Raw genomic sequence first — 13,631 nt, 5'->3', positions numbered from 1 at the left:
CTAAGTTTAAGAAAACAATATATCGCTAATTCACAAATAAACTGTTGTAGACTTAGAACTATTAGCCTATAAATATTTACATTTAATAATTAGGCCACACAATTTGCAGTGCATACACTCAACTTCATCCTTTTCTCCTGTTTGTTTTTTAAAAAACTTTTGAATACTTCCTTGTGTTCTGAAATGTATTCTGATTCAGATTTTCATTTTCTTCCCATTTTAGCATGTCAAATCTTTAAACTGGTATCTCCAGACAGCCTGAAATGTGTATATTGAGGGTGTGAGATTCATCAGTACATTCAGATGCACATGCACTTCAGAGCATGTATGCATGCGTGTTTACTGTGTGTATCTTCTAGACTAATACGTGACCTTACTTCAACAGGCAGCTTTGAATATACACATAGACTAATGTAGTATTGTAATACATATACCTCATGTAATGTATTGTATTTTCCTAATAAGACAAGTTTTTTCATATATTTAAATGATACAAAAGTAGGGTGAAAATCAGAAAAAAATGAATATTTTGTGAAACCTGGGAATTTTCAGGTAAAAGTTGGTTTAAACTGAAAACAAAGGGACTTATTCATAGATTAAAGTTTGTGTAGTACATAAAAGAGGTAAATGGTACATAACTGAAATATAATTGGGCTTTCTGATGCTAGATTTCAAGTGGTGGAAAAATGCTAAAGTGGGCTGCGGAGAGATAATCTTATGAACCTAGAGAAATCACATGGTGCTTTGATACATGAAAATTCAGTTACGTGAATTTGAAGATTACGGATAATGCTTCACAATATTGTTCCTAATTTATTATGTTCTGTAAATTAGAAGATAAAAGACAGAAGATATAATTTGATGTCACTCTTGTTGGACTCTTACTATTGACTTCAATGAGAGTACGAGCAGGTTCACAATTTAAAACATAATTACTAGTTGAAAATTCAGAAGGAAAAGCCAATTGCCTAGGGTTCCCTACTTGAGTTTGAGGATGATAACTTTTATTTGTTTCAGACTTTCCTTCAGATTGTACTCAAAATTTGAAGGCAGAATGTCTCTGCAATTGATAAAGCATATTGTATCTCAACAAATAACCAAAAGAAATTCAACTCCTTTAACCAGAAACAAAAGTGATGAAGATTCTGTTGGTGGACTTGCAATATATTTGAAAAGCACAATGTTCTTTAAGTAGAAAAGAGAAATACGTTTTCAAAACCAAAGGACATATACTTTTATGTTTCCAGATATGTGATGACCAAAAAAAAAAAAAAATGTAAGTAGTAGTGTATTTAGCTGAGAAAGTTATTTCACTTTTCATAGACTGGTTTGGAAACAACAATTCTGTGCCCTGCAAAATTTAGGATCCCTTCCTTTGATAAAATTGTTGTGCTATTAGAGGATCCAGATGAAGCCAAGTCTTTATTATAAGAACATAATAGATCTAAATTATTTGGAAGACACACAAAATGGTTCAGAAGACAAGAGGACTAAACTCTCAGAATTGAGAGGTGAAGAGCAGATAAGCATCCAAGTTTTCTCTAAAGCTTATCTAACCTTAACTGAATGTTTTTGAGCTAGAAATCTCATGAAATGGGGCTTTCAAATGAGACATTTAGTATTGTATTTATGGACATGAGCTAGACCATAAATATCTTGAGAACAGACTTTCTCTGATGTTTTGCTATTCTGGTTCCAGATGAATTGAGATATGATGAGCCCTCTGGCAGTTAAGGGGTTATCATGTTCCTTCCTAGAACATGGATGATGCTGGCAGGGTTATTAAAAAGGAAAGGGGAAGCTGGTGCGAAGGAAGCTACCATATGGGAAACATTTCCTCTTCCTCTCTAGCTAGCTGAAGTTGGAGAGGCCTTGGGTAGTATGAAATGATTCATTCCAGTTTTGAGGATGTGCTTTTAGAAATAAAGTTCTGAAGAAAGGGATGTGAAGAGACTGTAGCTGGGCCTGTATTTTTCCATTCTTAGGTGGCACATCTGTATTCCAGTTTACACAAGGGTATTAAAATCCTATGGAAACTTATAAAGTGAAAGCTTTATTAAGTTGAGAGTGTACAGGCTCTTTAGAACAGCTTTTATCTGTATCTAAATAAGTTTATTCATCCTATTGTTCTTAATTTTATCTCCAACAAGGAGTCACTGAGTATGGGGATTTTTTGACACTCTTTTGTCTGGTCACAAATATATACACATTAAAAAAACCCAACAAATAATATATGTTTCCATCCCCCACTAAGCCACCTTGTAGCGGGGCATGACTCAGCCCTGCAGTGCCTCCTGCTGGTCATCCAGGGAATTAGTGTTTCCAGCCTCTGGAGCGCCCTCTGCAGGCCGGTGTCCCGCTTGTCACTGGGCCCCAAGTCCCTCCTGGACCCTGGTGCCCCTTTCACACCAGGGTGCTGCCCCCTGGCAGTACCCCCACAGATCTGGGTCTCCCCCTGCCCTCGGGGAATCCCCACCCTCTATTTCCACCTTGCCTCAGTCTTTGTCTACTGCCAGTCACCATCTAGCCCCCGCTCCCTGGGGTGGACTGCAGTATAATTGCCGCTCATCAGCGGCAAGGAGAGTCTGGACCTGCTGCTTCTGCCTACCCTTGGGCTGACCTCTGCCACCCCAGTACCCTTTTTCTAGGCCTTCTACAAGGCCTGCAGCCTGGGGGTTTCCCAATCCAGAGTTCCCCAGCTCCTCTGGCCTTGCCCCAGCCCTGCTCCACTTTAGGTACCCTGCTCAGCTCCCAGCAGTCAGGCCCCTCCCTCTCAACATCTAGAGAGAGACAGTGTCTGCCTGGCCCACTGCCCTCTTATAAAGCCAGCTGGGCCCTGACTATGGCGTGGCCGCAGCTGTGGCTGTTTCCCCAATCAGCTGAGGCTTGCTGCTTTCCCTAGCTGCAGCCCTCTCGCAGCCCCAGCCCGCTCCGAGGGCTGATTTCAAGTCCTTCAGGGCAGGAGCGGCTGACCACCCCGCAACACACCTATGTAGCTTTCGGCACCTTAGAGACTACAACCCAATTCATTGAAAGCTTATGCTCTAATAAATTTGTTAGTCTCTAAGGTGCCACAAGTACTCCTGTTCTTTTTGCGGATACAGACTAACACGGCTGCTACTCTGAAACCTATGTAGCTTTGTGAATGCTGACTTCCAGAAATGTAAGTAGGGATGCCACCCACAGCTAATAAGCTCCTTGGATAGATGTTCCTGGAGCAGGATTCTCAAATGAAGTAGTGGAACATCTGTCTTGCCAGTGTGATCCAATCCTGTAGGTATGGTCTGATCACACCTAAGACCTGATACTTGTCAGAGCCCATAGCAGGAGAGCCAGATGTAGGCAACTGATAGCTAGGGAAGCAGCACAGCACCCATACAAAAGAAAGCCAGGGCGAGCACATTGGAAATTTTTTGGACTAAACTGTTTTATTTGTGGGAGAGGGTGGCCTGATGGTTAGGGCATTCAGTTGACTCCAAATTCAAAACCCTGCTCACCTTTATTATATTCACTGCCTTGCCTTCATTATATTCTGTCATTATTATATTCAGCTGTAATAAAAGGAACCTACAGGTCTGTACCCTGTGATACATTAGCTTCAGCAGTTAGCATAAGGCGTGAGGCCTGTGACCTTCAGCACAGATAAATGGCCCAATGATAACACCCAAGTTTTGGGGAACTGAGAATAGTGTATGTAAGGGGGAATTTTGTCTGACTTTGCCATGAAGACACCAGCCAACCACAGGAACATGAGCTAACATCTGCAGATATCTGACCACAAGAGTGCCATGGCAACAAATTGATGTATATAATAATAAACTGAGATCATTCATACACTAACATATAGGAGGAAGGCATCCCGGCATTAGTATGGCAAGGAAATACGAATAAGGAAGGAGGTAGAAACTGCCTACTGAATATACATTAGACATAGTGACGTCAGTGTAACATATTCCAAAAGTTTTATCCCAGTCTGTGTGCGGGGGAGAGAGAGAGAGAGAGAGAGAGAGAGAGAGAGATGTAACTCTTGTGAGGTGCCAGATTGATGGTCACTGGAGATGAGGAGGAAGATGATGACAATGGGGAAGATAGTGGCTAACATTTCTGTTTGTTCTGCAAGGGATGGTGTGAGTATGGATGTTCAGATATACATTCTCTATCAACCTTACTGAGTTACAGTATTTGTGACTTTGCTAAATGTATTAATAAACTATTGTAAACCTTGAAGGGTTCCTGTAGTCTGAGTGTTGCAACTGTGCACATTGTGGTTCCCAACTATACAGAAATGTTAATAGTACTGGGCCTGATCTTGGGACGAGACCCTGTCAACCCTCAAACTGATAACTGGAAATTCTTAAGTAATCAATATAATTAATACATAATCTATAGATCAAGCTACACTGCACCGCCTGACTCAGACCAGGGACCCACACCAGATGTCCCATATTCCTAGTAAGTGCCCTAACTACTGGGCTATTGGTGATTCTGGGATTGGTTCTCTCAATCTCTCCCATTAGAGCTGTTCCACTTTGTATAAATAATTAAATATTCTCAAGGAGAGTGAAAGTAACTCTATAGTCCAGTGGTTAGGGCACCCAACTGCGATGTGGGAGACATAGGTTGGACTCCTTGGACTTCTAATCGCCAGGCCTTTGGCCAACCTCTCCCTGCTACCCCCCCCCCCCAAAAAAAAAATCAAAACGTTTCAGCATTGTCTAAATGTTTTTTTCCTGCTACAGAATGGGCTACTTATGTAGCTGATCTGGCTTAGGCATCTAATTTCAGGAAAGGATTCACAGACAAGAATCTTGAGCAGAGATAGACACCTCCCTCTGGCCTGTCAGCTAGGCACCTAAATACTTTGTGAATCTGAGCCCTAAGCCATCCTTTCCCTCTGTATTTCACTCCTGGCAAGGTTAGGCAGTTCCCTGCTCAGCTTGATGGCTTCTGAGGATCCCCTCCTTAGGCACCTAAATCTCCCACTCTATTGAATGGGGAGCTTGGATGTCAAATTCAGGGCTGAGGATTCCACTATGCAGCAGGGGTCCTAGGAGTTAGACATTTTCTCCACTCAACATTGTACCACTGAAGTACTTTTGAGGATCTGGGCCTAAGTGACTTTCCTTACATTATACAGAAAGATCCGAACAAGGACATGAACACACATCTCCTAAATCCCAGGTTAGTGCACTCGTTACTAGACAATGCTGCCACTATTTTTTTTTTTAAATATAGGAATTTCTGCAGGAATGTCAAAATCTGCTGTGTTGTAAATGTATACTTTAAGGGCATGAGGTATATGTGGCAGTAGAAGAGCAGAAAAAGACATCAACAGACGCTGCAATGGGGACATTATCGTAGTTCAAGAAGACACCTCTTTTCCTCAGGCAAAGGTATGAGTTTTGATGCGAGTTTAAGTGTAAGTTTAGCCCATACTCACTCAACATTAGATAGTGCTGATCAGCTTCAGTCCAGGAGGTCAGAACGGTTCCAGTAGCTACACACACACACACACACACACACACACACACACACACACACACACACACACACACACACATGTAAAACTTATATAGAAGTAAACAAACATTGATACTTCATGGAGCCATTCTACCACTGGAAGTGCTGATAACTAAATTGTTCTATAAACCTGCTCATAGGGTGACCAGATGTCCTGATTTTATAGGGACAGTCCCAATTTTTGGGTCTTTTTCTTACATATGCGCCTATTATCCCCCACCCTTTGTCCCGATTTTTCATATTTGCTGTCTGGTCACCCTACCTGCTCATGAGAGCTGTAGCTCAATATACTGCAGTTTTTACACAGAATAACTATTCCATATACAATAGTTAATATCATTAAAGACAGGGAGAGCCAGTTAAATAGTCTCCCACTACTTGGAATGAGAATTAAAATATGCTAGATGTAAGACCTAATAGAGGGCAATGGGATGAAGGTAGCCAAGAGCTTTTCAGTTCCTGTCACTGGGAGCCTCTGCTGGCAGAACTCCAGTGAGGAATTTATAGTTACCTCTCCTCTGCCAAACCCATAAGAAGATGATACCAGCACTGAATCCTCCACTGAGAGCAGCCGCTTCTGTAGGTCCCCCCACACCATTGGATTTAAATCTTGCCCAATGGCTATAATATCATCTTGAGTTGAGCTGATACCCAATATCTCAGCTGGACCAATGTGCTCAGTACAGCTGAGGTAAGGGGGAAAGAGGCAAAGTGGTTTTGAATCTAATTAGTGACATTTTTTTTCTTCGGGCGGGGTGGAAGACCCCTTTGCTAAGAATTGGAATCCCTCTGTGTAATAACTTCCCCAAATTTCAAACATTTCATATATTTACTATAAATGAAAATGTGGTATCTTTTCATTCTCCCTTCCTGTAATTAAAAATTTCCTCTGACGTTCAAAAGTACAGATGCACCCCAAGAGTTTGGCAGCCATATTCTAGGATATCTAAGCATAAGTGAGCAATTGGCTACATTTGAAACCTGTGCCTATTGGCTGTTTTTATCATTAATAGCTATACTTAAAAAGATTGAATTAAAAATCCTCTTTGTAAGAGGTCCAATTTCATGAAACTTTTCATAGAGCCAAAAATTTCTATGAGACATATCAATGGGAAGCAAAAAGCTTCTCTAATTTACAAAGCATTAAAAATGATGGGGAGTATTAGGCTAGCAAAGAGCAGGGAAAGGACATATCAATTGAATTAGACCCAGATAACTAGGGAGGAATGTAGGAGGGCACATATTAAGCTAAAATCTGCCACTATTACCCACTTTCCTTATTACACATGCCACATAGCACTTTGGTCTCCAGTAACCCTGAGCAGAGGGCTTCAAAGATGCAGATGTATGCTGGTCTGGTTAGTCATATAAAGCAGCACTTATCCCCAGACTGTTTGGTAGCCTTATACTTGGATCATTTCTGTTACAGATGGGGAAATTAATCAAAAAGAGGTTCCTTATTTATTATTTGCATTCTCTCCTTATATCACTCTATGGAATTCTTATGAAAGACACCCAACTAACCAAATGACTGAGTCAAAAGTTGCTGGGTGTCAAAACTGCTTCTTAATAATTGGGAGTGCTGTGAATTACTTAAGTTTAATCTGTAGCATGACTAAATGTAATTTAAGCAGCTAGATACAAAAACATTAGAGTAAAATAAGTGGGGGGTTGGGAATCTTAATAAAATGAAGGAGATATTAAACATGTTATTAGTACAGTATAGACAAGTCACAGCATATTGAGATAGCTGCTTAGGAAAGGAAAATCAATACAGTATGTGTGGATGCTCCATATATTGATCTATAAACTACTGTGATATATGGTTTGCATGACAATGCAATATCCTTTACCATTTGATGTTATTGTTCTCTCTTGTAAAGCACGTATTTCGATTAGTATTGATCTTATCATGCATTTGCTTGGCCATGATAATTTTTGTTGTTGCCTTTCTAATACGTCTTATTACTTGCATGTTACCTTTTATTAAATAAAATATATGAATAAAAAATTAAAGCCACATCTGAATTTAAAAAAAACCTCTGGAGAAAAAAGACACTAAGAATATTGTTCCAAAAAGCCCTCTTTGTAAATAATAAAAAGATATGTGATTGATTCTGGGAGTTAGGAACGTGCACTAAATATAGACATGTATAAACGTGCCACAGAGCCAAAGACCAAAAAAAAGCAAACATCAGCTGCTAAAAGAAATTTCTGGGTTTCAATGAGAGATGAGTGAACATACAGTATTTGCCCCAAAATTTGAACTTAGTCTTCACTGAACCAGCTTCAAGAGGGAAGTAGAGTACTGAAAATCTATTAAGGAACTCTATTCTTAAAGGATTTCCAGCCCAGTTAAACAATACATAAGAGGTATGGATAGCTTATATCTGATTCAGATAAGGATCCAGCCTGTAGGTGCTTATCCAAATTGAGCCAAACTTGTCACTAACATTAATAGCTGTAGATTCACCTCCTGCTCTCCAGTTTTGATCAACACTTTAGTAGAGAGCAGGGATCAGCAACCTTTGGCATGTGGCCCACTAGGGTAAGTCCCCTGGCAGGTTGGCCCAGTTTGTTTACCTGCCGCATCTGCAGGTTCGACCGATTGCAGCTCCCACTGGCCGCAGTTCGCCGCTCCAGGGCAATGGGGGCTGCGGGAAGCAGCAGCCAGCACAGCCCTCAGCCCGCGCATCCCTCGGCAGCCACTGTTTGTTGTCCTGTGTCTTCTCTTTTCTCACTGAACCCAAAAAAGGTACCAGAGCTGGCACTAGCTGGCAGTTTCAGGAGAAAGGGGAAGGATTGAATAGGAATGGAGAATGAGCAAATTGTTCACCTCTAAAAGTGGTCCCCTGATGTCAGGGTTGTAGACACATTGGTAGGACAGTACTTGGTCTGAGGAGAAGAAAGCAGACTATTTTCTGCAGGGCTATCTATAATTCTGAAACACTACTAAAGAAACAAAACTAAAAAAGCAGGTGTAGGCTTGTGATAAAACATTCACATTCACATTTTGGCTCCAAGAGTATCTAGTACTCACGTTATTGTTTAGTCTCAGAACAATTTCAATTTGCTCCTAGTCCATTTCAATTCAGACAAAGTGTAATTGTGTGAGTGTACTTGAAGCTCTCTAGCTGAACCCAATTCTGAAATATTTAAAAGATTATTTTTTTTCTTTTGAGATAAAAAAGGCTCCCTCATGCAGGCACGCATTAGCCCTGTGAACTATTTAAGTTCCACTTGCATCCTACTCTGATAGTTTACATGGGACTGAAGTGGTATACAGGACTTCTGCAAAGGGGCAAATTTCTCCCCATGTGAACAGGAATGGGGCCTGGTGTACAAAACAAGGGAAGGACTTTCCTGAGTGAAAGTCAAAGAGCTGGTGACAGCATATTAAACATGCCAACAATAATGCTGCTGACTGTATCTGTTCCTTGGACTTAGACTCAGAAAATGTTTAGCTTTGTTGCAGATGTTTGGGGAGGAGCAAGTGGCCAAGCTGAATTTATGGATTGTTGTCTCAAAACAAGAAAAGAAAAAACTTTCTTTGGCAAAAATGGTTAATTTTTCCCATTATATTAGCTTTGCATTTTCCACACTTTTCTTTAATGCTTGGGTTCCCATAAATTGCCTGTCGCTCTTTGTTAGGCCTTGTCTCCACTACTGCTACACAGGGTAAGTCGACCTAAGTTACACTACTCCAGCTAAGTGAATAAGTAGCTGAACTTGATGTAGCTTAAGGTCAACTTACTGTGGTGTCTACACTATGCTGCATCACTGCGAGACACTGTGCCGTCAATTTACCTTACTCTCATTCTGGTGGAATACCAGAGTTGATCAGAGAGTGCTCTTCACTAGACCTGCTAAATTGACCCCTGCTGCATCAATCACAGCAGTATCGATCCCCAGGAAGTGTAGACATGGCCTTAGTAATAATTAACATTATAATATGAAATCATTGATTAAAAAATCCTTTATACCTATTGACTAGAATAATTATTTTGTCGTTCCAGTTAAATGGCCAATCCCAAGAGGGGATGAGTATCTTCTTCTGATTTCAGGGGAAGTTGGGAGCGGCACCGCTTGTTACCATTGCTGCTAGAGGTCTCGCTGACATCAAGGACCTATATTTGCTAGGTGTTGTACAAACACAGAGTGACAGTCCCTGCCCAGAAAAGTTTACAATTTAAATAGATGAGACAAAGTACGAGAGAAGAAACAGAGATAAAGGGAAGTGACTAATCCACAGTTAGCAGAACTGAGTCCAGTCCAGTGCTCTAACTGCTAGACAATAGTACCTCTAAATCACAAGGGTTTTTTTGTTTATTAGACTGTGTAGAAGACACAGATGAAAATATCTGCAACAGCACCATGATGAAGTGTTCTGTGTAGGACATTTTATTCACTTCTGTAGATTCACATGCTAACATAGCTCCTCTCACTAACAGTATGCCATTCAAAAGGGATGTTTACAACAAATGCCATTTAATAAATCAGCTCCCAGTGGCTGCTGCAGCTGAGATGCACATCATACCTATAACAATGACAGACAACTCTGCATCGTGGTTTGATTGTATTTTCACTGCTTTATGTACACAAAAGTGACTAAATAAGGGACATATTGGAGCCCACAGGCTAATTTGTCAATGACGATGCTTAACAAATGGGATTTTCAAAACTGATGAGCTTCTAAGTTGTATTTTATTAAAAAGATCCCACTTCAAATGTACAAAAGATCAGCAAGGTGTTAAACTGTTTTCTACTGAAACCACTTAATTCCTGGGAATGTCTCTTCTCTAAAAATGTTTTCTACATAGTCTATACATTTTTGCATGAATGTGGAGTCTGGTATCATGAATTTGCATTTAATTTTTTTCTTTGTACGTTTTTCCTTGATTAAGTATTGCATAGCCAATGACATTATGGATAAGACTCAAACTACTTTAGCAAATCATACAAAAGTACATTAAGACCTGAATTAATAAACTATATAAATCAAGCATTTGTCACTTGTATCTTAGTTTGCTTACAATTTAGCTTTGTGTGTATAACACACAGGACTTTGCAAGAGTAAATTGAAGTCTGTTAATTACAAGATGACAGTATTTTTTTTTATTTACATTTCTGCACTGGTTTCAGTGATCAATGATCTGCTGGGACTAAGTGGGAAACAAATGTTTGTGCTGATGTGTTAGGTTTCCCGGATGTCTTTTACTATTGCTATTTTACTGGTGCTATTTACTGTGATGTGTATGCTGTGCACCCAGTAAGAGATGCACATGATCATTCCTCAGTGGGTCTGTGAACAGGTAATATTCTCACTCTGCTCTAAGTAAAGTCTGCATCACACCTATCCTTTTCTGGGGTTTGGCAATACTGGTAACTCAAATAATAAGAACAGGATTTAAACCTCAAGGTACACATTTTCCACAAGTCTAGTTGTTCCTAGGATTTCCTACAGGACCTCCCTGTCTCTCCTCTATGACCAGAGGGTGCTACCCATCTCTCATATCTGGCAGCTTCACAAGGAGTCTGTGGAATGTATTCAGAAACTTTATGCAGGGCTCTAATTTATACTAGTTTCTTTCAACAGAAGAGGGCCACATTGCTATGGGTCATTAAGCCTGCTGCCTTGTTACAAGCTCGGTTCCTTTCTTGCTGAGAGGACTTAAAGGGCATGATTGCTCATTCTCCTGGAGGCAAGTCTCATGTGGCCTGGGGTATTTCAGGATTTTATCTTATATCCCTTCAGTATGTGTATGAGATCACTCAGAGATCATGTAATGTATCCAGTTTGTGGGTTATACTTCTCTCTGTTTCATCAAATTGGGAAGTGATCAGTTTACCCACTGGGTTTTGGATGTATGTTTTGGCTGCTACTCAGCCCAGAGAAGTTACTCTGAAGGAGTAGACTGAAGGAACAAGTTAGAGGAAATGGCAGAGAGTATATCAGCTACTTATGCTGCAGGGTTTGCCCAAATTGTGTTACTAAAATTTTCAACTTGGGTCTTGTTGGTTCCTGAGATGATTCTGGATATCCTAGCATGCCCAAGAGAGCTTTTAGATTTGCATTTGACCAGATGGCTAGGACGTTCTCATATGGATTCTACCATGGATGCTAGGGAGAATGGCTGTTTTTCATATACTATAGTCACATGTGACTAAGGGCTTGTCGACATGGTACAGTGATGTGCACTAGAGGGTTGTGAATTCTAAAGCATACCAATGTATTGCACCTGCCCATGTAGACCCTGCTGATGGACACTAATAGTTCCTTGATTAACGTGAACTGTGTACTAAGTTAACACACACTTGGGGCACTTTTATGTACTCCAGCAATGTCTACATAGGCCAGGGTCCACACGCACACGGGTAGACTTTAGAATTCACTATAGTGTCCATTGCCACCCCTCGTAGACAAGCCCCAAAATATTTGTTGAGGTGGGGGGAGGAAGTGTATTTGCAGTTTTTTCATTCATTATTCCTAATTCTACCATTTAAAAAGTGTCAGCTATCTAACAAGTCAGTAGAAACAAAACCATGGGATTTTTCCACTGGTTTCAGTGATCAATAATCAGATGGGAATAGGCAGGAAACAAGTGTTTGTGCTGATATGTTAGGTTTACCAGCTGTCACAGATAGTCAGAATTAACAGTTTCCAAATGATCATATGGTGAAATTGGTTCACATACTTGCAAATATCAAATGCATTCATAGGAAATGGATCAGTTCACAAATAATTCAAAACCGACACAAAGGGTTCCATTCATGAGATAACTGAATCAGAACAATCTGATTGGTAATGAGAGCTAATTATCAGACCCATCCAAGTTATATCAACCCAAATAATTCCTTTAAAGTGCAAACTTTTTTGAGCATCTTTGTAATTCTGTAGTAACTAATCAGATTTTCTTCTCAATGCTGCCAAAAGCTAACGTCCATTCTCAGGCCAACTCAGATAGGAATCAATGTTAACAAATAAGGGCTTTACCATACCCTGCACAAGTTGTCCCCATGCTGGGACAACTAATTCCGCAAGCTTGGTTTGCAACATATTGTTTCTTTGTGGGGATGGGACTTTGACTTCAAGGCCATTGATCTTCACAGGAGTTGGTTCTTTCTAGCACCACGGCAAAATGGCTCCTGTGGGAGTTATTCTCTCATGGTGTCCCCAGCTGCCACTGCTCCCCAGGCCCAGTGTTGTATTGGCAGAACTGGTGTAAATTAATGCTCATAAGACCATACCCCAGGGCTGGGATGGGGAATGATGCAGTGGAAAGCAGCCATATTTCTAGCCTCACTCCCTCCTAATCCAAAGAGAAGTTTTCCCAGGATAAGGGTGTGAAGGAAGCAGGCTGCTGAGCTAGCACCTCCCGTCATACACTCACACTTTGGCACCCTTCCTGTATTTGGACCTGCTGCCACCATGGAAGTTGAGGGAAGTGTTTGACCCTTTATTTATATCAATCTTTGTCACTGTGGCATTATTATGGAAAACCTAGTGTAGCTTTCACTGTAAACTGGTGATGCAAATAAGACTGTAATTTAATGCATTAAGTGTCATTAGACCTCTGTGAGAAATCCAGCAAAGTATTTTTACATGTACAGTAATAAATCTTCTGTTCTAGTGAAAAGAAACATTGTTTGCAATGAGGAAGCTTTGTCTTCCAATCTCAATATATGTCAGATTTGAAGAAAACATGAATGATGAATGCATAGTTTATTTTAGTATTTTTCTACTCTCTCATCAACTACTGAAGTGCTATACAGATATTTAAAAAAAAAGTAAATAATAGTGCATACTTTTTTTTTGAAGGGGAAGGATGTTAAAACATTCAGCCACTATTGTTTTTTAGCAATTGTTAGTGGGGGGGGGAGGTGGCCAAGGGTGTCCATTTGTATTAGAGACATCTAGCTTGATCCTGTTTTGCATGTAAATGTTCTTTCTTTCTTTCTTTCTTTCTTTCTTTCTTCTATTCTGATGAACAAACCCAGTGTTTAAACCATTAGTCATTTATCATAGTGTATATAACGCCTTTGGGGACTGCTCATTCACTATGTGGCTAAAAATGTGGCAAGTGTAATTATGTTTATATCTGAAGATGTTC

Source organism: Eretmochelys imbricata, chromosome 3 (genome assembly GCF_965152235.1).
Source record: "Eretmochelys imbricata isolate rEreImb1 chromosome 3, rEreImb1.hap1, whole genome shotgun sequence".
Taxonomy (NCBI): domain Eukaryota; kingdom Metazoa; phylum Chordata; order Testudines; family Cheloniidae; genus Eretmochelys; species Eretmochelys imbricata.
The sequence above is the reverse complement of the archived record's forward strand: the minus strand, read 5'-3'. Positions refer to the sequence as shown.